The sequence below is a fragment of the Aquarana catesbeiana genome, linkage group LG01, assembly GCF_042186555.1.
Source record: "Aquarana catesbeiana isolate 2022-GZ linkage group LG01, ASM4218655v1, whole genome shotgun sequence".
Classification (NCBI taxonomy): domain Eukaryota; kingdom Metazoa; phylum Chordata; class Amphibia; order Anura; family Ranidae; genus Aquarana; species Aquarana catesbeiana.
Genome location: NC_133324.1, coordinates 235,103,682 through 235,125,967, shown reverse-complemented (window position 1 = coordinate 235,125,967; position 22,286 = coordinate 235,103,682). Strand labels below are relative to the sequence as shown.

The following is a 22,286-nucleotide window of genomic DNA, read 5'->3' as shown; positions in this document are numbered from 1 at the left end:
CATTTTCTAATAAAAGACAATATTTACATATACAAACGATTTTGTGTGTTTGATACGGTGCCAAAAAAGTCCAATTTTTTGTGGTCTCTATTTTGTTCTGTACTCTTTGCAAATGACTCATATTTTGGTAGCCCATAGCATGAATATAGTGCGTCCAGTAACAGGAAATAGGTATATGTGATGTTGTCTGATATACTTGAAGGAAACTTTTATTAGGAACAATAGAAAGCCTGCAATTCTCCATCACCTCCTGAATAAAGTGTCTAAAGAATTTCAAAGCTTTAACTGACTATGAAGAGCACAACTTTTTTTTTTTAGCTTTTCTATGGACCCCTCTGAAGTCTTGGGCTCTGGGAAGCAGGATTGGGACCAAGGGGGGCAAGGAGGGGCAGTTGTCCTAGGGGCAGTGTTTCTATGCAGGGAAGTGCTCTGAAAAGCGTCACTCCTATCTGGAAAAGCAGGGGCCTGGATAGTTGCTGGAAGAAAACAGAGAGAACTTCTTCTTAGTACATATACCCACTGGGGAGTCAGACTGCCCTTTTCCTGTCCCCCCCTTCTCATGTGTCATATGTAATTCGTATGACCAGAGGCAGGAAGAAGGAGAAGTTGCCTCCATTTTCAGATGGGAGACACACAGAGAAGAAGATCTGAACTGTCTATGCGTACATAGAGAGTTGAGGGGGGCAATTCAGCCCCAGAGCTCCCCTCTTCCCCTAAAAGCAAAAAAGAGCCTCAAGGTCCCACTACCTTCTTCAGAGCCCTTCAGCTCCCTTCCACCCCTAAAGCCACACATGGTTCCATAGTTAAAAGCATCCCACAAAGCCCCCCCCCCCCCCCGCCTCATAACCCAGATAGCAAGGATACCTTGCCACAAATATGAAGCTAGAAAGGTGGGGAGAGTATAGCAAGGACTATTTGCCAGGTCTCTTCACTCCTCTGGGTGGATGGTGCATTGTTTCATGGCGGAGTTCCACCTCGGTGGGCTCCACCTTTGCAGCAGACTCCAGACAGATTGAGGAGATTCTTTCAGGCACTATTTTATATACCTTATGGGCTTTCCCTTGCCCTATTGTCTTTCAGCAATCCTCATGTTGCTGCTGGGTACCAGTGCTTACTCCTGGGTGTCATTAAAAACTATTACCTGTCTGTCTACAGACTTGGTGGGTATCAATTGATTACTAGTGGTTACATCACTCCCTGGGCGTCCTACAGCGGTGGATGGTAACTTCTATTTACCCCAGCATTCTCTATTTCTCACCTCCCCCCCTTTCCCCTCTCCTCCCCCTCCCCCTTCCCTCTCACCTCCGCCATTTCACCCCCCCTTTCCCTTCCCCCCTTCTCCTTCCTTCTTCCCCCCCTTCCCCCCCCTCTTTCCCCCTCCTCCCCCCCTTCTCTTCCCTATTCCCTGCCTCTTTTGTCCTTCCTTTCTTCCCCTGGTCCTTTCCCTCCCCTTATCTCTCCCTATATCTTCCCTTTCCCATTCACCGTTTCCCCCCCTTTCCCCCCCCCCCCCCCCTTTCCTTTCACCCCCTTCTATTTCCCATACACTACGGTGGAGTACGTTTCATTTTAGTATACACCCTAAACCAATACGTAATATTACATATCCTCTTTTTTTACACCAGCATGTCTTGTCAGCCCCCCCCGTGCTCACGCCAGGGGGAACGCCCGACTTGGGCGTCTCACAAGTGCCGTCCTTGCCCGTCAGGGCAATGATTGGTGAGTGTGCTTACACAACTTAAATTACTCCAATTCTATGTTTTATGACTTTGCATTATTATATACCATGTGTAAATATAGTTATGTAATCTTGATTGTTTCACCTTTCTAGATGCTATATTTGGACGCCTCCTGAGGAAGCGGCATCTGCCGCAAAACTGTTGAGGCTAACGTCCTTAAGTACTTCATCTGGCCTTCATTTACCTATGCGGGCTTTATGCACTGTTATTTTAGAATATATGTTGTCTTGTAACAATCCCTAAGTTGCCTTGTTGTCAAACTGTATTTATACATACATTTTATGTTTTGTAATTCAATAAATTGAAATTTTTATTTACATTGTATGGTTTTCATGGGGTACCGTAATAGTCCACATATTTTTTGAAGGGGAGGTAGGGATTGTTTGGAGTAGTCCTTGCTATACTCTCCCCAACCCTTTCTAGTTTCAGTACTTTTAGGATGATGGTACCTGTAAATTCAATAAACCCCCAGTCGCAATCTTTGTGGCAACACTCTGTTATTCAAATATGAAGCAGTGTTGAATTGTAAGTCTGTGAACTTGCTGCATATTTTCACTGGCAAGTTGTACACTAGCAGAGCACTCAAAGCACAAGTTCTAGTTGTACATGCTGTTAGTAGCCGTGAGACACAACTTCTGTAAAAATATATATTTTTTTAGGGCTTCCACAGAAATTCTGATATATATATTTATAAAAAAGCAATAATGAAACAGAAAGATATCTGACTCTTATGCAGCTAACTGTATACCAAATAAACTTTATTACATAAAAAGTATAAAGACACACGGTCACAAGTTAAAACAAAGGTATACCCACTAAAACCCAAGATACTCCCAAAATGATTTTCAAAATATATGTAAATACATCATACTCTAAAAAAAATCAATGAATCAAAAAATGCGTATCAACTATACAGATAAGGATGTAATAATAGTGGTGATACTCTCTCAGACTAGAAGCAGTCCCATAAAAGGCTCTGTGAGTGAAATAGTTAATCCTACAATCATTAGGACAACTGTAGAGTAGCAAATCAACAAATATGCTAAATCATTCACTTCTTCCACTTAACAATTACAGTGGTATATCATCCAGATTGTATTCCAAGACGGCTCAGTAAAAGGTTCCTGTGTTTCTGAGGATGAAGCACATCAAAAGGTTGAAACTAGCACATAGAGATGACATAGACAATCTATGAATGCTGCAAAAAACTTGAATGCTCCAGTATGAGAAAAATCTCAAGGTGGATTTCACCTGTTATTTATTAAAGAAGAAAATGTCTGTATATTTGCTTTTAAAGGGACCACCGAGACAATATACACTCACCGGCCACTTTATACACCTTGCTAGAACGGGGTTGGACCCCCTTTTGCCTTAATTCTTCATGGCATAGATTCAACAAGGTGTTGGAAGCATTCCTCAGAGATTTTGGTCCATATTGACATGATAGCATAGTAGTCATAAAGGGATGGACATGGTCAGCAACCATACTCAGGTAGGACGTGGTGTTTAAACAATGCTCAATTGGTACTAAGGGGCCAAACGTGTGCCAAGAAAATACCCCCCACACCATTACACCACCAGCTTGAACCGTTGATACAAGACAGGATGGATCCATGCTTTTATGTTGTTTACACCAAATTCTGACCCTACCATCTGAATGTCGTAGCTGAAATCGAGGCTCATCAGACCAGGCAGTGTTTTTCCAATCTTCTATTCTCCAATTTTGGTGAACCTGTGTGAATTGTAGCCTCAGTTTCCTGTTTATAGCTGACACGAGTGGCACCCAGTGTGGTCTTTTTCTGCTGTAGCCCATCTGCTTAAAGGTTCAATGTGTTGTGCATTCAGAGACGGTATTCTGCATACCTTGGTTCTAACAAGTGATTATTTCAGTTACTGTTGCCTTTCTATCATATCAAACCAGTCTGCCCATTCTCCTCTGACTTCTGACATCAACAAGGCATTTCCGTCCCCACAACTGCCACTCACTGGATATTTGCTCTTTTTCAGACCATTTTCTGTAAACCCTAGAGATGGTTGTGTGTGAAATTCCCAGTAGATCATCAGTTTTTGAAATACTCAGACCAGCCCATCTGGCACCAACAACCATGCCACGTTCAAAGTCACTTAAATCCCCTTTCTTCCCAATTCTGATGCTCGGTTTGAACTTCAGCAAGCCGTCTTCACCACGTCTAGATGCCTTAATGCATTGAGTTGCTGCCATGTGATTGGCTGATTAGCAATTTGTGTTACCAAGCAATTGAACAGGTGTACCTAATAAAGTGGCCGGTGAGTGTATATGGTAGTAGGTGCCACTTTATCCAGTCTCCAGGTGGTTTTAATCTGTCATTAGTAGTATACAAATGTCCACATGCAGATTTCCACAGGGACCACTGAGACCTGGCTTAAATTACGTATATGCATGGCTTGTATAGTTGGTGCATCATCATCCAGTCTCCAGGTGCATTTAACCTGTCATTAGTGATACAGGTGGATTAAGCCTGTCATTAGAAGTGTATGAATGTCCACATGCAGACTTCTACAGGGAGCACCGAGATCTTATAAACATGACTTTTACAGTTGGTACATTATCATCCAGTCTCCTGGTGGATTTAAACTGTCATTAAGGATGAGCTCCGGCATGTTCGCACACTCCACGTGCAGAGCCCGCCAGGAAGTCGGCACGGCGCTGCGCTAATCACAGGCAGTGAGACATTTCCCGATCTCTGCAGCCACACATGAGGACAATGTCTCACTGCCTGTGATTAGCGCAGTGCAGTGCTGACTTCCTGGCGGGCTCTGCACTTGGGCTGTGCGAACACGCCGGAGCTCATCCTTACCTGTCATTAGTGGTCTGGATCCACAACAACACTCCAGCACTCCATACAAGACGCTCCCAAGGCCACTTAGGTGCATAATGCTTCCTCGGGTGCAACCTACCACAGATCGAGAAATCTTCAGTAAACTGCAAAACACACACACAAGAGGGCGCATGCTCCTCGTGCATTACCACCAAACAATTTATTATAAAGCCACAGCCAAACTGATACTCACAAACATATAAAAACAGCAGGCATATCATATGGTGGTCCTGTCCCATAAACCAACCCTTCTGGACAGAAGTACACCGCCTAATTACTCAAATTACCACCTGATCCACCCTGGTACTTGAACGGCAACTGGCTCAGCCTGCCAGCACAGTGCTGAGAGCTTGAGCCAGCCACTCCCTCCCCCTCTGAAGTGAGTGCTGGAGGGGCACAGCAGAGAGTGGTGCCTGATAGTCACCACTCAGTGCTCAGAGCAGACCCGAGAACTGGGCAATAGAGGTCACATGATCACTCAGTACTTGAGCTTTGAGACGTCGGGTACAGCGACAGCATCAGATCAATGCTGCAGCAGGTAGGTAATATGTATGTTTTGTTTTCAACATTCCCACATTTAATCTGACACTTTACGTGCGTGCGTGCGCTGCCAGCAACCCAGTCGTACTGTTGGCACCTGGCGATCGTCATGAATTTACACAGGACGGGGATATGCCTATGTAAAGAAGGCAAAGACCTGTCCTGTCAGCGGGGAAGTAATAGATTTTCTAGTAAAAGCACCACACACAGTACACTAAAATACTGGCTAGGCACACATTTAACCCTTTGATTGCCCTAGGTGTCATTGGTACACTGACAGTGCATATTTTTAGCACTGATCGCACTATTAGTGTCACTGGTTCCCAAAATGTTTCAAAAGTGTCAGTTAGTGTCCCAATGTCCGCCGCAATATCGCAGCCCCGCTATAGGTCGATGATCACTGCCATTACTAGTAAAAAATAAACAAATAAATAACAAAATTCCAATATATATCCTATAATTTGTAGAAGTTATAATGTTTGCGCAAACCAATCACTATATTCTTAATAATGGAAAATTGAATATCAAATACTTACCGCAATTTTCCTTTCCTGACGAGTTACATGTCAGCACAGTGGTAGTTGACATGGTGTCAGGAAAACAGAAAACTAATATTAAATACTTACTGCAATTTTCCTTTCCTGAAGAGCTAAATGTCAGCTTACCATTGTGCTAACATGGAGCTGTCAGGAAAGAAACATGTAGCAGAATACATATTGGCCCAAATTTATTAAGAAATTTGTTATTTTTATTTTTTTTGGATGTGTTTTATAGCAGAAAGTAAAAAATATAGTTTTTGTTTCAAAATTGTCAGCCTTTTTATGTTTATAGTGCAAAAAATAAAAAACACAGTGGTGAACAAATACCACCAAAAGAAAAAATGGAAATAAATTTTGTTTGGGAACAGTGTCACATGACTGCCCAATTGTTAGTTAATATAACGCAAAAAATAGCCTGGTCATGAAGGGGGGTAAATCTTCCAGAGGTCAAGCGATTAAAAAAAGGTTGAAAAAAAACAAAAAACCAACAGACTGCTGGTTGTTGACAACCTATTCAGGTGAACCAAAAATCAGCGAATCGCTCTTTCTACCACTGCGATCATCACGTACTGCATTGAATGTTCCATCAGGCATTTCCAGCCGCTTGTAATAAAGTGTAGCTCTAACGAAGTGTATCTTCATTAGCGCTATTTAAATACTGCTCTAGCTAATGGCATTTAGATAAGAAACAATCATCTAGACATGGCCCCTAAAGATGTTTTCAGCGAAAAGTGCAAGCTCTGCATGTGATGTGGATGTGATGATGAGTGGCAATGAATCCTGAACTTGTGGAATGGTGTGCAGTGATGAGTGGTGAGCAGTAGAAGCCATGAATGGTGAGCAGTGATGAGTGGTGAGCAGTAGAAGCCATGAATGGTGTGCAGTGGCAGACTCATTGATAGCAGAGCCAGGCGCTGTCCGCCTCCCCAGTGCTGATGAGGTGTATTGATTCCCCCACTGCTCCCAGCCCAGGAGAGTGCGCACACATTGCCTGCTCAGCAAGGGATCCAGCTGAAGCATTTGCTGTCTTTCCCAGAAAGCCTTCAGCTGCAGACATCCCCGGACGGAAATGTAGTGTAGCATTTACTTTACCTCTCCCTCTCCTCTCTTGCTTTGTCTTTTACATTTCAGGCAACTCATCAGAGCTAAGGGAGTATTAGATCCAAGGCAGTCTCTGCAAGCTGCTGGCTTCTACACTTTGCTGCTTCATACAAGGTAAAGACATGCAAGCACTTGATTTATAGACCATCTGTGATTGTTCTTTTATTTTGTATCCTGGGTACCCAACTATCTTATTTAATACATAGGTTGCATTATGATCAATGATCAGCCTGTATTATTTGTGATTGCTCTTTTATTTTGTATCCTATTTCTATAGGATGAGATGTACGCTCATTCCTGGGCACCCAACTTATCTTTATATTGCACAGGTTGCATTATGATCAATGATCAGCCTGTATTATTTGTGATTGCTCTTTTATTTTGTATCTTATTTCTATAGGATGAGATCTACATTCATTCCTGGGCACTTAACTTATCTTTATGTTGCATTATGATCAATGATCAGCCTGTATTATTTGTGATTGCTCTTTTATTTTGTATCTTATTTATATAGGATGAGATCTACATTCATTCCTGGGCACTTAACTTATCTTTATGTTGCATTATGATCAATGATCAGCCTGTATTATTTGTAATTGCTCATTTATTTTGCATCCTATTTCTATAGGATGAGATGTACATTAATTCCTGGGCACCCAACTTATCTTTATATTGCACAGGTTGCATTATGATCGATGCCTGTATTATTTGCGATTGCTCTTTTATTTTGTATCCTATTTCTATAGGATGAGGTGTACACTCAGTATTCCTGGGCACCCAACTTATCTTTATATTGCACAGGTTGCATTATGATCAATGATCAGCCTGTTCTCTAAACTTAACAGGTTATATCCGGTTCTGTATTGATTACAATGGGGATTCCTAGAAACCTTCATACTCTTCTAAAGGGAGGAAGCCACTTATGTCATGTTGGCAGCTGCAGAAAACCATTCCCTCCACCACCACCCCCCCAGGTAGACAATAGGAAGAGGCTTTTATAGATTGCACCAGGAATAGACATAAAGGGACACTTGCCTGCAAAATGGGGCTGTCAGAATGCTGCACCGACTGTGCTGCATAGCATTGTGCAAGGATCTGTCAGTGCCTTTGTCTGGCATCCTGATGCAGTTAACCCCTTCCCTGCAGCCCCATCTATTATGCATTGCAGGGGTTAAGCAAGGCTCACTGCATACAGCCTAATTATCCATTTAAACTCCAGCATTGCTGGGTACAAAAACTAAACGGAAGGGTTGGTGGGTGTTCTTATTTTTTAGGTTTAAGATTCATAGATTACTCTTTTGAACCTTTTAGATGGCAAGCTTTTTAAATTAGAATAAAATCTGTTTGCTGAGTATAGCTTCATAATTTGCAAAGGAATAGGAGGTGAGCTGGATTATATTGGCACAAATCTTTCTGTTTGTACTGTCATAGGTTGCTATTTAAAATGCTCTATTTTAGCTCATTATTTAACAGCATGCATGGTGTTATCAGTTACCTGAACTTGATGTGCTAATTAAAAGAAAATCCCTTTATTCTGATGAGCAATTAGCTTGTGGATTATCAGTGATTTTAGATATAATGGTGCTGTTAAGCATTACAGGGTTCCTGCTGCACAGCAGTGCTTCTATGAGAGGTATTCCTGTCTAATCGGACTTGCTGGTTCCATAATTGACAGAACTGATGCGGACCCTGCGAAAATATGACTTGTTGTAGTGAGGTCAGATGGCACTTTTTAAGTACCATGACTGGCAATTTAATAAAGGGCTACTGAATCCTTTTTATTTTGTGGTGTCCTATCACAATGTAGTGTAGCATATTACAAGCTTCTCAAGTTTGATGCAAAGACACTGCTTGCAGCACTCAAATATTATCCACACCTTTGTCTTGGTATATGTTATAAATGAAATGGAAAGACACAATGAAGTAATTGTAACCTAAAAATATGCTAAACCTGATATTAATATGAGAACTGGTATATTTTTTTCCTTTTGCTTCTGTATGCTATCCTATGGTTTTTTTTTTAAATCTATTGATGTACAAAAAGCTAAAGCAAAGAAAATGGAGCACAAATTGGGAAAATGACTACAGCAGCCAATCAGATTGCTTCATTTAGATTCTGATTCATTGACCAGTAGCTCCAACTGTTCCCCATATTTCTTTGGTTCAGTTATACATCAGCTTATTTGTATTTTTTTTGAGACCTTAGATTGTATATACTCAGCTATTCTTTGTGGTAGGAGCCGTTTTAGCTTATAATGCAGCTACCTAAGGAACAATATTTATGGGCACGTTTGTCACCACAATGCAGATATCCAAACCCTTTCCTATACAAACTCCTTTTAAAACTTGTCATAAAGTGCCCATGCACAATAAATTTGAAATGCAGACAAATAGCTAAATATACACTTGTGATGCATTGGCACAGAATATTTACCCACCAAAGAATTTGTAATTGTGTTTAGCCAATCTTGTGGCACCCCTATCCGGCAACATAGCCAGGTTGGTGTCCTCACTTTCTTTAATGTAGTTAAAGTGGCACTATGGACACACGCACACACATTATTACAGCAGTCTGTTTTTCTGAGTCCTCCCTGTAACATAATTTCATTTTCTGTTGATCCTGCAGTAAGGCTAAGATCACACAGGCATTGATAGGAAAGTAAATGATGAAAACGGAATATAAAAACAAAATAATTAACTCTCTCCAAATGCCCTATTTGTTTTTTTAAAGGGGAAATGATGTAGATGAAGTGACAATTTTTGAGGTGCGGTTATTTTATGGTGTGGTGTCTGGTCAGGGCCAGTTTATTGACCTTCAAATGTTAGGGGGGGCTGGACTGTGGTCAGTGGGAGTAGAAAATGCCCTGACTTCAGTGGAAGTAAATCATACCCCATCTTTTGTTTTCGTGAGATGGATAGTGTCACTTTCTTAGTATCAGTGGGAGGAATGGCGCCCCATTGTTGGTGTCGGTGGGAGGAATGGTGCCCCATCATTGGTATCAGTGGGAAGAATGGTTCTCTATTATTGGTGTCAGCGGGAGGATTAGTGCTCCATCATTGGTGTTAGTGGGAGGAATGGTGCCCAAAGGGCCAATTAAAGGCAAGTGAAGGGTCACATGTGGCCCGCGGGAGTTTGGAGACTACTGTTATAGACTATAGTCTTTTTAAAAACAATATCATGGATTCTTACACTGTTATCTCACCGATGCTGTACTTGGTCCAGGGGAAGATAGTTTTGGATTAAATTGTGCAGTGGAAGAAGAAGAGGATATTGTATTGGTACAGGGGTACAGCTGATTGTCCCGCAGAGATTTTCCAAAAGTCTTTCCCCTAACCCCATGTAAAGGCTTTCCAACTTCATCCCAATTGCGCTATAAAAACTATAGGTGTGTTTAAGGCAGGGATCTTCAAACTATGGCCCTCCAGCTGTTGAGGAACTACACTTCCCATGAGGCAATGTAAAACTCTCAGACATTCACAGACATGACTAGGCATGATGGGAATTGTAGTTCCTGAACAACTGGAGGGCCATAGTTTGGAGACCCCTGGTTTAAGGCGTGCTTCATTTGGTGTGAATTGAGGTGGTTGACAAGCAGCACTGTCTGCCAGAGGCATCATTTACACTTTAGTAAGGAGTGTTGGTAAGTGCTATGGCTTAACCACCTGGTTTTGCAGCCAGTGTGAACAAGGCCTTGGATCTTCACCCTTTAAATTGGCTCTCCTCCCCTCAATCTCGCCTCCCTCCCCCAGCAGTTGCACATGCATCATGTTTTTTTTTTTTGTAACAGTTAGTTTTGGCCCACCCACGATCCTCAGTGCCCCTGGTGCCTCCTGAGACATGTAACGCTTATATCCCCGGAGGCCTGCACATCACCCCATGCACTAACAGAGGAGGAAGCCTGGTGACACGTCATCAGAAGGCTGTGTCTGAACCCTGAAGGGCTGGCACTGCCTTTTTATGGCGTCACAGAAAAACATGGCAGTGTGGGACAGTGGGAGAGGAAAAAAATGGGGGGTTGTGATTCCTCTTTAAACTCACTATACACCATATGCAATCAGGATGCACAATCTCCTTTACTGTAGCTCTCCCAGTAACTATGTAGTACAAGGGCCTACCTGATTGGATACATCTCAATTTGATAGTTTAGGTTTGTCCTAATATTACATAGTTTTAGTAGATCTAAAGTTCATTGTATAGAGATTGTATGGTGAACTTTATGGTGGCCACTCATGCTTCGATTTTATTATCCAGTCGACATGTGATTTGATCAAAACGATTACACATGAAAACAATTGAATAACCATCCAACTGATTTAGAGTAAACTTAGATCACATTCGATCATACTGCGTCCTGGGTGGTAAATTATCAATCGTTTTGCATCGATTAACAGCACTGAGACACTTTGTTCATGAATATAATCGCATTTGATTATCTAGATTATTATGATTGTAAGTTATAGTTCTATCATAAACTAATGATTGAAATCTACTTCCCTGTGTGTAGCTTATCAAGTGAATAGGTTTTCGACTATAGATTGATTATTCGTAATTAAAGTTTAGATGCCTAGACCAAATTTAGCATTGTCAGTGTGTATCAGTTCACTTGACCATAACTAATTATTTTCTATTTTTTGACAGCAAGGATGTGAACTAGGAACACGCACAGTTGCTCATTCCTAGTTCTCTGCAACCATATCTTTATGTTCAAGGCACAGGCCATATTGTATGAGGACTTAACAAGGATTATTGAAGTGATGTGGCTATTAAACCTATGTGTTCTGCATGGCAGTACATCCACACAATACTGGAACAAGTGCCAAGCTCAAAATTATTTATCGGAGACTCATGAAATGAGTGGTTATTGTCTACAGAAACAAAATTAGAATGTTTTGCTTGATTTTCTAAGTGCAAAGGTGCAAAGATGAAATCTAATTGGTTGCAGTGTGCAATTGCTTATTATAATCATCCATGTACTATAAACAATGCTGAATATAAATATAACCGTACAACCCAACACCCGCCTAATTAAACCCTATTCAGAAAATCTTTATGATCATAAATACATTGGATGAGGTTAAAAGTCTCTATAGCAGTTAGGATATGTGCAGTGCTGTAATTCAAGCGTATAGCTAAGAACATTGGAAACGCAATACATAATGCTGTTTTTTTTTTTTTTTTTTTTTTTTTTTTTTTTTTGCATGCGGAATATATATGAGCTAATTGCAATGCAAGCATGGAGAATTTACATTATGTGGATCAAATACAAATAGCTGACCTGGCATTCCTAGCCATGTAATTAGTCAAGCATATCGCTAATGGTGTGTGTACACAGTCAGTCAGGCCGTAATGCTTCTGGATTTGTGTTCTCTTCAGCTAGCTCTCAACTAAGTCCAGCTAATTCAAGGCAAATAACAGAACTCGTCAAATCCAAGTGCTGAGCAGAAATGTCAGATTGTCTTGGGTAAAGCAAAATTCCTCGGACAAGATAAAAGGTGGGGTAGTAGTCTCTAGTACAGAATTCTGCTCCTTTCCATGGCACACAGCTGAGGTGTAGGGACACAAATTTGGTTATACTTTAGGCTCTATTCACACCTGAGCATACAGTATTGCAGCAACAAATCGTGGCATAGAACCCGGAGCGTTTGACATTGCGATTTTTGCCGCAATTGCATCGCATTTTGTTGCTCTACAATTGTGGCAAAATCACACCACGTTTGGGGTACAATTAGGAAATAATGGCATTGCAAGCGCATCCCACGTTTTGCTGTGACTCTGAAATCGTGGGCAGAATCAAGGCGATTCCACCCACGATTCAAGTCGCCTAGGTGTAAACTGAGCCTTTCTAAATGATTAATTGGAAGATACAAATGGTTGCATAGTGACCACATGCTTATGCTAATTACTGGTCTCTGGGTATCGTTTAGCAATCCCTGGTTTGAGCGAATAGGCTCTGAAAAGGACTCTTTCTATGCTTTTTTTTTTTTCCATTTGGAAAAAAGTGTGTCCACTCCACTGAAAGACTGTCTTTGCAGCAAATGGAAATGCAAATATACATGCTTGTTTCCTGTGATTTCAAACCCATTTATGTGCTTAACATCTCACTGAAGAACCTTTTGTGGGTAAGAATTTCCACAACTAGCAGATACTTTTCCTGCAAGTAGGCTATTCTGAGGTTATCTGATGCAGTTATCAAGGTTAGTAGCGTAAAATTGTTGTTGCTTAATCCAGAGGCGTAACTAGAACTTTCAAGGCCCCAGTGCAAGAAACCATGAAGGACCCCCCGCAAACCCCCTCCCCCTTCCATCCGAGCCCCAGGCTTCCAGTTCTGGGACAACATGGACATCCCCCCAGAACCCTGCCTCCCGCATGCACGCATCCAGCCCACTCTGTGACTGCTGTGTTCTTCAGATACAGCTGATTACAGTTCACAGTAAAGGGCCAATCACAGCAGCCCTTTACCATGTGATCAGCTGATCAAATGTAAACAGACTTGCCAGTTATCTGCAGTCCTGTCCTCCCACGCTGTGTCTGTGAGGAAAGGAGAGCCGTTAACCGGCAAGACTGTCAGTACATTGTTTACACTGATAATCAGGGCACTGATGATCAGTGCAGCTCCATCAGTGCTGCCTATTAGTGCACATCTGTGTCCATCAGTGTAGCCTATTAGTGTTGTCTGTCAGTGTCACCTATCAGTGCTCATCAATATCACCTGTCAGTTCCCATTAGTGCTTCCCATCAGTGCCACCTATCAGTGTTCATCAATGCTGCCCATCAGTGCTGCCTATCAGCGCTCATCAATGTCCCCTATCAGTGCCCATCAGTGCCACCTAGTCCCTGCAAAGCAAAGCGGATCTGCTCCAAGTGAAAGAGACCTAAGGCTCGGTTCACAGCTATGAGTTTTATAATGCCTTTTGCAGAAACGTACTACACTCCATTTAACATGGTTTCTTATGGGACACGTTCACATCTGTGCTTTTTTCAGCCGCTGCATTTTTGGAAAGGGTCAGGGACTTTTTAAGGCCTGATTCACACCTATGCATTTTAAGTGCTTTTTGCATTTTGCAGATTTGCACTACAGTTCCATAGGAAACCATGTTAAATGAACTGTAGTGCAAATCTGGAAAACGCAAAAAGCACTAAAAATGTATAGGTGTAAATCAGGCCTAAGGCTCGATTCACACCTATGCATGTTGCTTTTGAGCGTTTTTGGAGTTCTTTTTGTCATGCTTGCCACGTTTTTGAGTAGCGTTTTTACAGCGTTTTTACAGCGTTTTTACAGCGTTTTTGCGGCGTTTTGTGTTGTGTGTTTTTTTTTTTTTTTTTTTTTTTTTTTTTTTTTTACAGTTAAAAAAAAAAAAGCCAAAAACGCATCAAAAACGCTGTAAAAACGCTGCAAAAACGGTGCACTTGCATTTTTGATGCTTGTCCATTGAATTCTATTACATGCAAAACGCTGCATTTTGCATGAAAAAAAGTCCCTGACCCTTTCCAAAAATGCAGAGGTACAAAAAGGCATTGATGTGAACATGTTCCATAGGAACCCATGTTAAAAAATTCCCATGCATTTCTGCAAAATGCATCAAAAAACACGCTAGTGTGAATGGAGCCTTAAAAGCAAAACGGTGCATTTTTGGATGCATGTAGTGCATTTTTGCCATGATCTGGGTTTTCCATTTTTAATCCACCCAACAACAAATTGGTCAACTAAAGAAGCATAAAAAATTCAAAACGCATCAAAAAAACTTGCAAAAAAAGTATCAAAAACACGTGTGCAAAAATGCAAAATGCACTGTGATAACAAATCAAAAGCAAACTGCATAGGTTTGAACCAAGCCTAAGCCCTGGTTCACACTGATGCGGAATTTCCAGCACCGCAGCACAATCTCACTCCATTCATGTGAACCGCTGCAGGTGTCAATGTTAACTTAAAGACACCCCAAAAATGGTTCACAAAACGCAGAGCGATTGACAGAATTGGATTGCATAGGTGTGTGAACAAAAAGTGCAGCGAAATTGATGGAAAAGTGCCGCTAAAAATAGCGGCGCTTTACTGTTGTTTTAGCGGCGCTATTTGGCTGCTAGCAGGGTTAAAAAGGGTTAAAACCGCTTGCAAAGCGCCGCTGCAGGGGCGCTTTGCAGGTGGGTTTGGAGTGCTGCCCCATTGTTTTCAATGGGAAAGGGCGCTTTAGGAGCGGTAAATACAGCGCTCCAAAGATGCGGCTTGCAGGACTTTTTAGACCGCCCTGCAAGCGCACTGCTCCAGTGTGAAGGCCCTCAAGGCTTTCACATTGGAGTGCATTGAGCTGCTCTTTCAGGGCGCTTTGCAGGCGCTATTTTTAGCACTTTAGCGCCTGCAAAGCGCCTCAGTGTGAAAGGGGCCTTAGTGTTTTACTGGCAGTTTAGAAGTGCCTCACTGTGAAAGGGGCCTTTGTTTCTTTGTGTCAGAGCCTCCAGCAAGGAGAAAAGCCACTGGTACCCCATATGTGGCCTGGTGGAGGACCAATTTTACTGATTTTTGCTGTATCAGATGATCTTCTAATGCAGTTGCTGTCAACATGTACCCCCAAGGGTAGATTTGACAGGTTCAAGTAAGACTGCATGTCACACTAACCATATACAGTATGCTAGTTTGAAACCTAAACCATTTATAAATCAAGTGCTTTGTAGAGTAATATAACCTCTTACCTCTGCCTTTTCCCTCCGTGGCTTCATAGCTGTCATCCCTGAATATATTAGAAGAACTAATGTGTTTCAAAAGTATAGTAATCCTTTTGATTTTGCTCAGCTTGGCATACTCTTCTGTTTTGCTAGTCTTTGTTCATTAAACTAATAATGGTAAAAGATGTGCTGCCATATCTTTTTCTGCAGAAAAAAAACTTCAGTTCCAATGTCGTGCCCAACTTTAGGAACATTAGTCTCATTGTTACATAGTTGGTAAGGTTGAATAAAGACAACAGTCCATCCAGGTCTAAAAAGTGTGTCTCTCGCGCTACTGAGAGTAACTAGTGAATGTCGCTAGTGACAGAACTCAAGTGATAAAATAGTGTATCTGATGCAGCCAAACCTAGAAGTGTATCACAAAACACTAAAACAAATACATCTGGATAAAGTGATCTAGCGCAAAAGATAAATATCACTATATGAACACTGTGATAGGATAATCTGTACGTAAACACTAAAAAATGAAAAAGATATCCGTGTGGAGTGAATAAGTGATACAAACAATGTGCAAATATAAGCAATGTGCAAAAATAGCAAAAAATGTCCAACTTGTGCAAGTAATAAGATGTAAATGTGCAAAGTAGCAATAAAGTGTCCAAAAAATTCCTAAAATCAAGTGAAATAATAAATGTGAATGAATCACAAAAAATGCTAATTATAATTAAGTAGATTAATCATTTGTGGTGTACTGTATCAAATGCCTTAGTAAAATCTAGACACACAGACCTTTCTCTGTCCAAACTACGGCTCTTTTGGAATGTTAAGGGCCAGTTTACACCATAGAAACGCAGTCCAGATGCGCCCCAGATGCTTTTTTGCATGCGTGTTTTTGATGCGTTCCAGTGTGTTTTTGGTGCATTTTTTATGCAGTCAAGTGCATTCCCCCCCCCCCCTTTTTTTTTCCTCCTTATTCTTAAATAAGAACATGGTTGTTTCAGTGCATTTTTGGTGCGTTTAGGTGCATTCCGGTGAGTTTTTGATGCTTTTTACAGCGTTCCAGTACAGTCCAGTGCAGGAAAAATGCAGCATGTTCTACATGTTTTTTCTGGAACTGGGATGCACTGGAACTGCAAGCACTGCCATGAACTATGCCATTGAAAACCATATAACCTACATTCTATGCGTTTTTGATGCAGGAAAAAAAATGCACTGGACTGCATGTGGTGTGAACTGGCCCTAAAAGGTTGGTCTGACAAGACCCTTTCATCATAAATCCATGTTTTTTTTACTACTATTTTCTAAGCAAATTATTGGGTATGGTCCCTTATCATTCCTTCTAATAGTTTACATACTATTGATGTTAGGCTGACTGATCTGCAGTTACCAGGTATATATATCAACCCTTTTTTGAATATTGGTATCCTTAAAATTCAGGAATAATGATTTGGATAGAATATGGCTACGTTTTTTGAGGACTCTTTGGTGTAAGCCATCTGGTCCTGGTGATTTATTCACATCAAGGTTTTTCTAGTCTGTTCTTAACACTGGTCTCCGTCAGCCACAAGGGTACATTCAATATAATGTTATTAACATTACAGTCCTGTTTATTATACCTCTCTTTTTGAGAAAATAATTTTATACAGTTGCCTTCTCCCTGTCACTTGTGACCAACTTCCCTTGATCATCATTGTTTCTACATAAAATGTCCAGAAAACATTTCAGTCAAACAGTAGTCCTTCTCGACCAGTTATGGCCAGAGGCCTTGTCGCCAGTGCATGGGCATGTGATCACATGAGCACCCATGAGGTCTAGAGCAATATTTTCTGCAGGAAAGGAAGATATTTTCAGAACTTCTTTTGTATGAATTAGTTTGATGGACCACAGATGGCAGTATAGAGGAGCATGATCAGTTTCATGGGTTTTCTTTCTAGTTTTCTGCCATCATTTTAAGACCTAAAGTCTTTCCTACTAGTGGCCTTGGTTAACATTTGGTAACAAATTAGTATATTAGCCAACCTGTTTATTTGCTTAGTCACTAAACCAATGGTTCTGGTTGATTTATTGAGGGGAGTTACAGGTCTTGCCCTTTATTGTAATAGGTGTGTGTCACTCTTTATATTCTGCTGTACACATATTTTTCCTGCAGAGTGAAAACTGTGTTTTGCTGCATTCAGAAAGCTACTACACATGCCAATTAACCCCAGGTCATAGGCAGATAATGATATATTGGTGACTGGGGGTTGCGGATAACTTGACTTCAAGCTTCTATTGATTCTAGCTATAGCCTCTACCACTTAAGAGGTGAAAGAGGTGTTTACTTACAGCCCAACACAGTTACATTATTATAGTAACTGTTTTCTTTTTTTTTAAGGTCTTTACAAACTGGTTTGCATTAGATTTGCTTCATAATGACATAATTATATTGGTCTCTTAATTGGTATTGTTTTTTGTGTCTCTGTCATTATATATATATATATATATATATATATAAATATTAATGTTCCTGGAATTTAGAATTTTTAAATTGCTTCTAAAAGATAATTCTTGTCATTAAACATCATTTTTTATTTATAATCAAAAAAAGCCACATTTTTCTAAAAATAAATCAGGGCCTGACTCTAGTTAGTCTTGTGAAAAAGTAAGTACGTCCATAGAAATGTTCAACTTTTTCAATGTATTCGAACAGGCAATATTCGATCTTTATTTAAACAGTGCTAACGAAAAAAGGTGATATAAATAGAACACATAAAACTTCTGCCTTTTCAGTCATTTATTTACCAAATATCAATAGAGTTTATGGGAACCATAGGTACTCTTTTAGCTTCAGAGACCTTTAGCAGAAATTACTTCCTATAAGCACTCTTTAACATAGAATCTGCAACGTTTTGACCACTCCTTCATGCAGATTTGCTTGTGGGTTACTTTGAGTGAACTGGCCCTTACCAACTCGACTGCAACATTGCAATGTGATTCAAATTAGGGTTTTGACTAGGCCAGTGCATAACCATTTCTTGAGGGGTTAGCTAGTGTTCTTTGGATCATGTTAAAAGATCAATCTCCAGTTCAGTTTCACATTTCAGACAGATGGCCTCACTTTCTTATTAAGCACACTTTGATACAGTGCAGAATTTATAGCTGACTCTGAGACTGCAAGCTGACAGGCCCTGAAGCAGCAAAGCAACTACAAACCATAACATTTCCACCACCATGTTTCACAGTTGGTACGAGGTTCTTCTCCTGAAATGCTGTCTTTGGTTTATGCCAAACATATTCACTTAAATTGCGACAACTCTTTATTTGATTCATTGATCTATAGCATTTTATTCCAGTAGGTCTGATCTTATACACCGGTCAGTTTTATGTTCCATTTTTTTTCAGGTATATCACCTTTATCTGTAGGCACTGTTTGAAAGAATATTAAGGGTTTTCCTTTTCGAATATGCTAAAATAGTCTTCATATTTCCATTTGATGTACTTGTTTTTTCACATGACTGCAGGTAACTCTATAAATATAATTATCAGTATACAATAACTGTATTACTAAACATCAGCTAATCCTTTACGATGAAAATGTGGGTTGTATCCAAAACCATCAAAACATGAGGATGGGTGGGTGGTTAAAGCATATCCAAACACAAAAACAAAATGTAATATACTGCATGGGTAGTTGCACATCTGATCAGACTTGCATCGGATATTTACATGTGATTTTGAAGCTGTGTTTACAACCGCGGTGTCCAACACGTGACCCATGGGCCACATGCAGCCCACTGATTCTCTGGGTTCGGTCTGGCATCTGTTGGGCACCTGAGGGCAGTAAAACAGCAATGGGGTGTCGGTGCTGAAGCTCTTTCTGAGTTTCAGCATCTGGAACTGAAAAAAAAAAAAGAACTGTGGGGTGGATTACAAGTAAAGTCCCGGCCTAGAGAGAGAGAGCGTGTAATTGGGTATGTGGCCACCAATTCTGGGGGGACAAGTTCCACTGTGGTGGTGGGGGGTTGAAAAAAACACTGCTACTTATGGTAACTATCACTGTCATTGTTCACAGATAATAAAAAACCAAAAAACGTAATACACAACCCACCAAAAAACAATTTTTTTGTAATGGGAAAGAGAAAATGTGAAAAAAGTATATGTATATGTGTGTGTGTGTGTGTGTGTGTGTGTGTATATGTGTGTATATATATATATATATATATATATATATGTGTATATATATATATATATATATATATATATATATATATATATATATATATATATATATATATATATATATAAAAAAACACTCAAGTGCCCAATATCATAAACAATACATAAAAATACATATAAATGGGCCAAATGAACTTCTGTGTCCTTCCTGATGTGAATAGTAAAAAAGTGAATAAAAATGTGTTTTGAAAGTGAAAAAATCAAAAAGAGAGTATTAAATAGGATGTAAATAAATTAGCATATGTGATGCAATCAAAATCGTCCAATATAAATTGTCCAATGGAGGTATGTCTGACAGGTGTGTAATCCCCAACGAATTTCAATGTTTAGTGTGTCCGTGACTGGCAGGCCCCCTCTTGTGCCCCCACTCACCAGGAAGCACAACCCCTGCAGGGGTGAAGGGCATGAATGGATCCTGTAGCCGGAATCCTGGAGACCCGAAATCCCCCTCTCAGGTTCAGCGAGCCCCTTCCTCCTGGATCCGCGTTGTTCTTCACATAAGTATCCACCGGAACAAAATATGTGTGGAGAAACAAGGAATCCTCATAGTGTAAATCCGTTTGGAAATAAAAGCCGTTTATTGTCAAAAAATAATATGTAAAAGTTTAAAAAACGGGAGCTGACAATGCTCTCCTAGTAAAACAGAGGCGGATGGTGTATAGGTAGCGAGGTGACGGCGTGCGTTCCACCAGCTTAGCAACCGGAAGTGCAGAGTCAAAACGTAGAAGCGACGTGTGCGTACCGTATGACCACGGCTTACGCGTTTCGTCATCAAGACGCCATCTGAGGCGCCATCAGATGACGTCTTGACGAAACGCGTAAGCCGTGGTCATACGGTACGCACACGTCGCTTCTACGTTTTGACTCTGCACTTCCGGTTTCGGTAGCTAAGCTGGTGGAACGCACGCCGTCACCTCGCTACCTATACACCATCCGCCTCTGTTTTACTAGGAGAGCATTGTCAGCTCCCGTTTTTTAAACTTTTACATATTATTTTTTGACAATAAACGGCTTTTATTTCCAAACGGATTTACACTATGAGGATTCCTTGTTTCTCCACACATATTTTGTTCCGGTGGATACTTATGTGAAGAACAACGCGGATCCAGGAGGAAGGGGCTCGCTGAACCTGAGAGGGGGATTTCGGGTCTCCAGGATTCCGGCCACAGGATCCATTCATGCCCTTCACCCCTGCAGGGGTTGGGCTTTCTGGTGAGTGGGGGCACAAGAGGGGGCCTGCCAGTCACAGACACACTAAACATTGAAATTGGTTGGGGATTACACACCTGTCAGACATACCTCCATTGGACAATTTATATTGGACGATTTTGATTGCATCACATATGCTAATTTATTTACATCCTATTTAATACTCTCTTTTTGATTTTTTTCACTTTCAAAACACATTTTTATTCACTTTTTTACTATTCACATCAGGAAGGACACAGAAGTTCATTTGGCCCATTTATATGTATTTTTTATGTATTGTTTATGATATTGGGAACTTGAGTGGTTTTTTAAACAACAATATTACTTTTTATGTCACTTTTTTTATTTATCTTGCACTATGTATGATTTTGCAATCTTTCACTTATGGTTGTGACTTGCACATTCACACCCTGTGCCATATACGTATTGGATTAATTTACAGGATTTTAGTTAGATTTTCTCACACATGTTGCTGTGACTTTGGTGCACTCTGCACATTTATTGTTTATTTTTTCATATATATATATATATATATATATGAAATAAAAAACATGCGGCGCTCAAAAGTGTATATAAATCTGGGATTGAATATCTATGAAGGAGTGTTAGAGAGAAAAACTATACTCATAAAGTGAAAAACAAATGTGTACCAAATTATAAACAAAGTCCATAGGTGTGAAAAGGTCCTAAGCACACATGAGGGTTCATGGGCGTAACTGGTGTCGTGCGTCCACGCACAGTGGGAGCCGTGGAGGACTCTGTATGGGGAAACACCCTGCACGTAGGTCTTCTAGTTACACAGTGAACACTGTAATTGGTGGGGATGGGTAACCTTACCGGAACAGGTGGACACAGTCACCGTATAGTGAAGTGTCAAACAGGCTTGGGGGATACACCGATCCCAGCGATATCCAGCTGCGGGGGTCCTCACAGTGAGTCGCATCCAGGATCCGGATCGTTGAACGGTGGTGTGGGGGTTCCCGGTCTTTCAAGGTCTCCCTTTCAGATGGGAGGGATTTGAAGATAGAGGTGGTTGGGGCTCAGCAGGGTCCCAAACATAAAGGGAGATAAGAAAAAACTTCCACATAGGGCATGAATCCGTTTGAAACGAGAAGCTTTATTTAAAGCTGAGAAAAAAGTGCTACATAGTGCACTTCATAGGGTAAAATGTGATCACAAAAGATAAAAATAGGATAAAATCGCGTGGTAACAGGTCATTTAATGGCGTGAGCAACCCGACATGTTTCGGAGCAACGTCCTTCTACTGGGGCATAAGCCTAAATGCCTGAACCACGCTTACATTTAAACACATACAATTAAACAAGATAGCAATCAGCTGTGTGAGACCCAAGTATTCACATGTTTGCATGGGATCTAAGAGGTCACTTAGATAATTGTGTGGAGATCCTCAGCTGCTGGAGCAGAC

General features: G+C 40.7%; 1 protein-coding gene across 4 annotated transcripts in view; it reads left to right on the top strand.

Annotated features, from left to right (window-relative positions):
• Nucleotides 1-6,503: 6,503 nt before the first annotated feature.
• The window catches only part of RPH3A (rabphilin 3A), a 433,918-nt gene continuing 418,135 nt past the window's right edge, over nt 6,504-22,286 (top strand). For 2 of the 4 annotated variants that reach the window (XM_073625921.1, XM_073625905.1), the window contains exon 1: nt 6,504-6,891. The gene's annotated coding sequence lies outside the window, so the exon portion shown is untranslated. The remainder of the gene's footprint in view (nt 6,892-22,286) is intronic. The other 2 variants (XM_073625913.1, XM_073625897.1) reach the window with 1 other exon arrangement.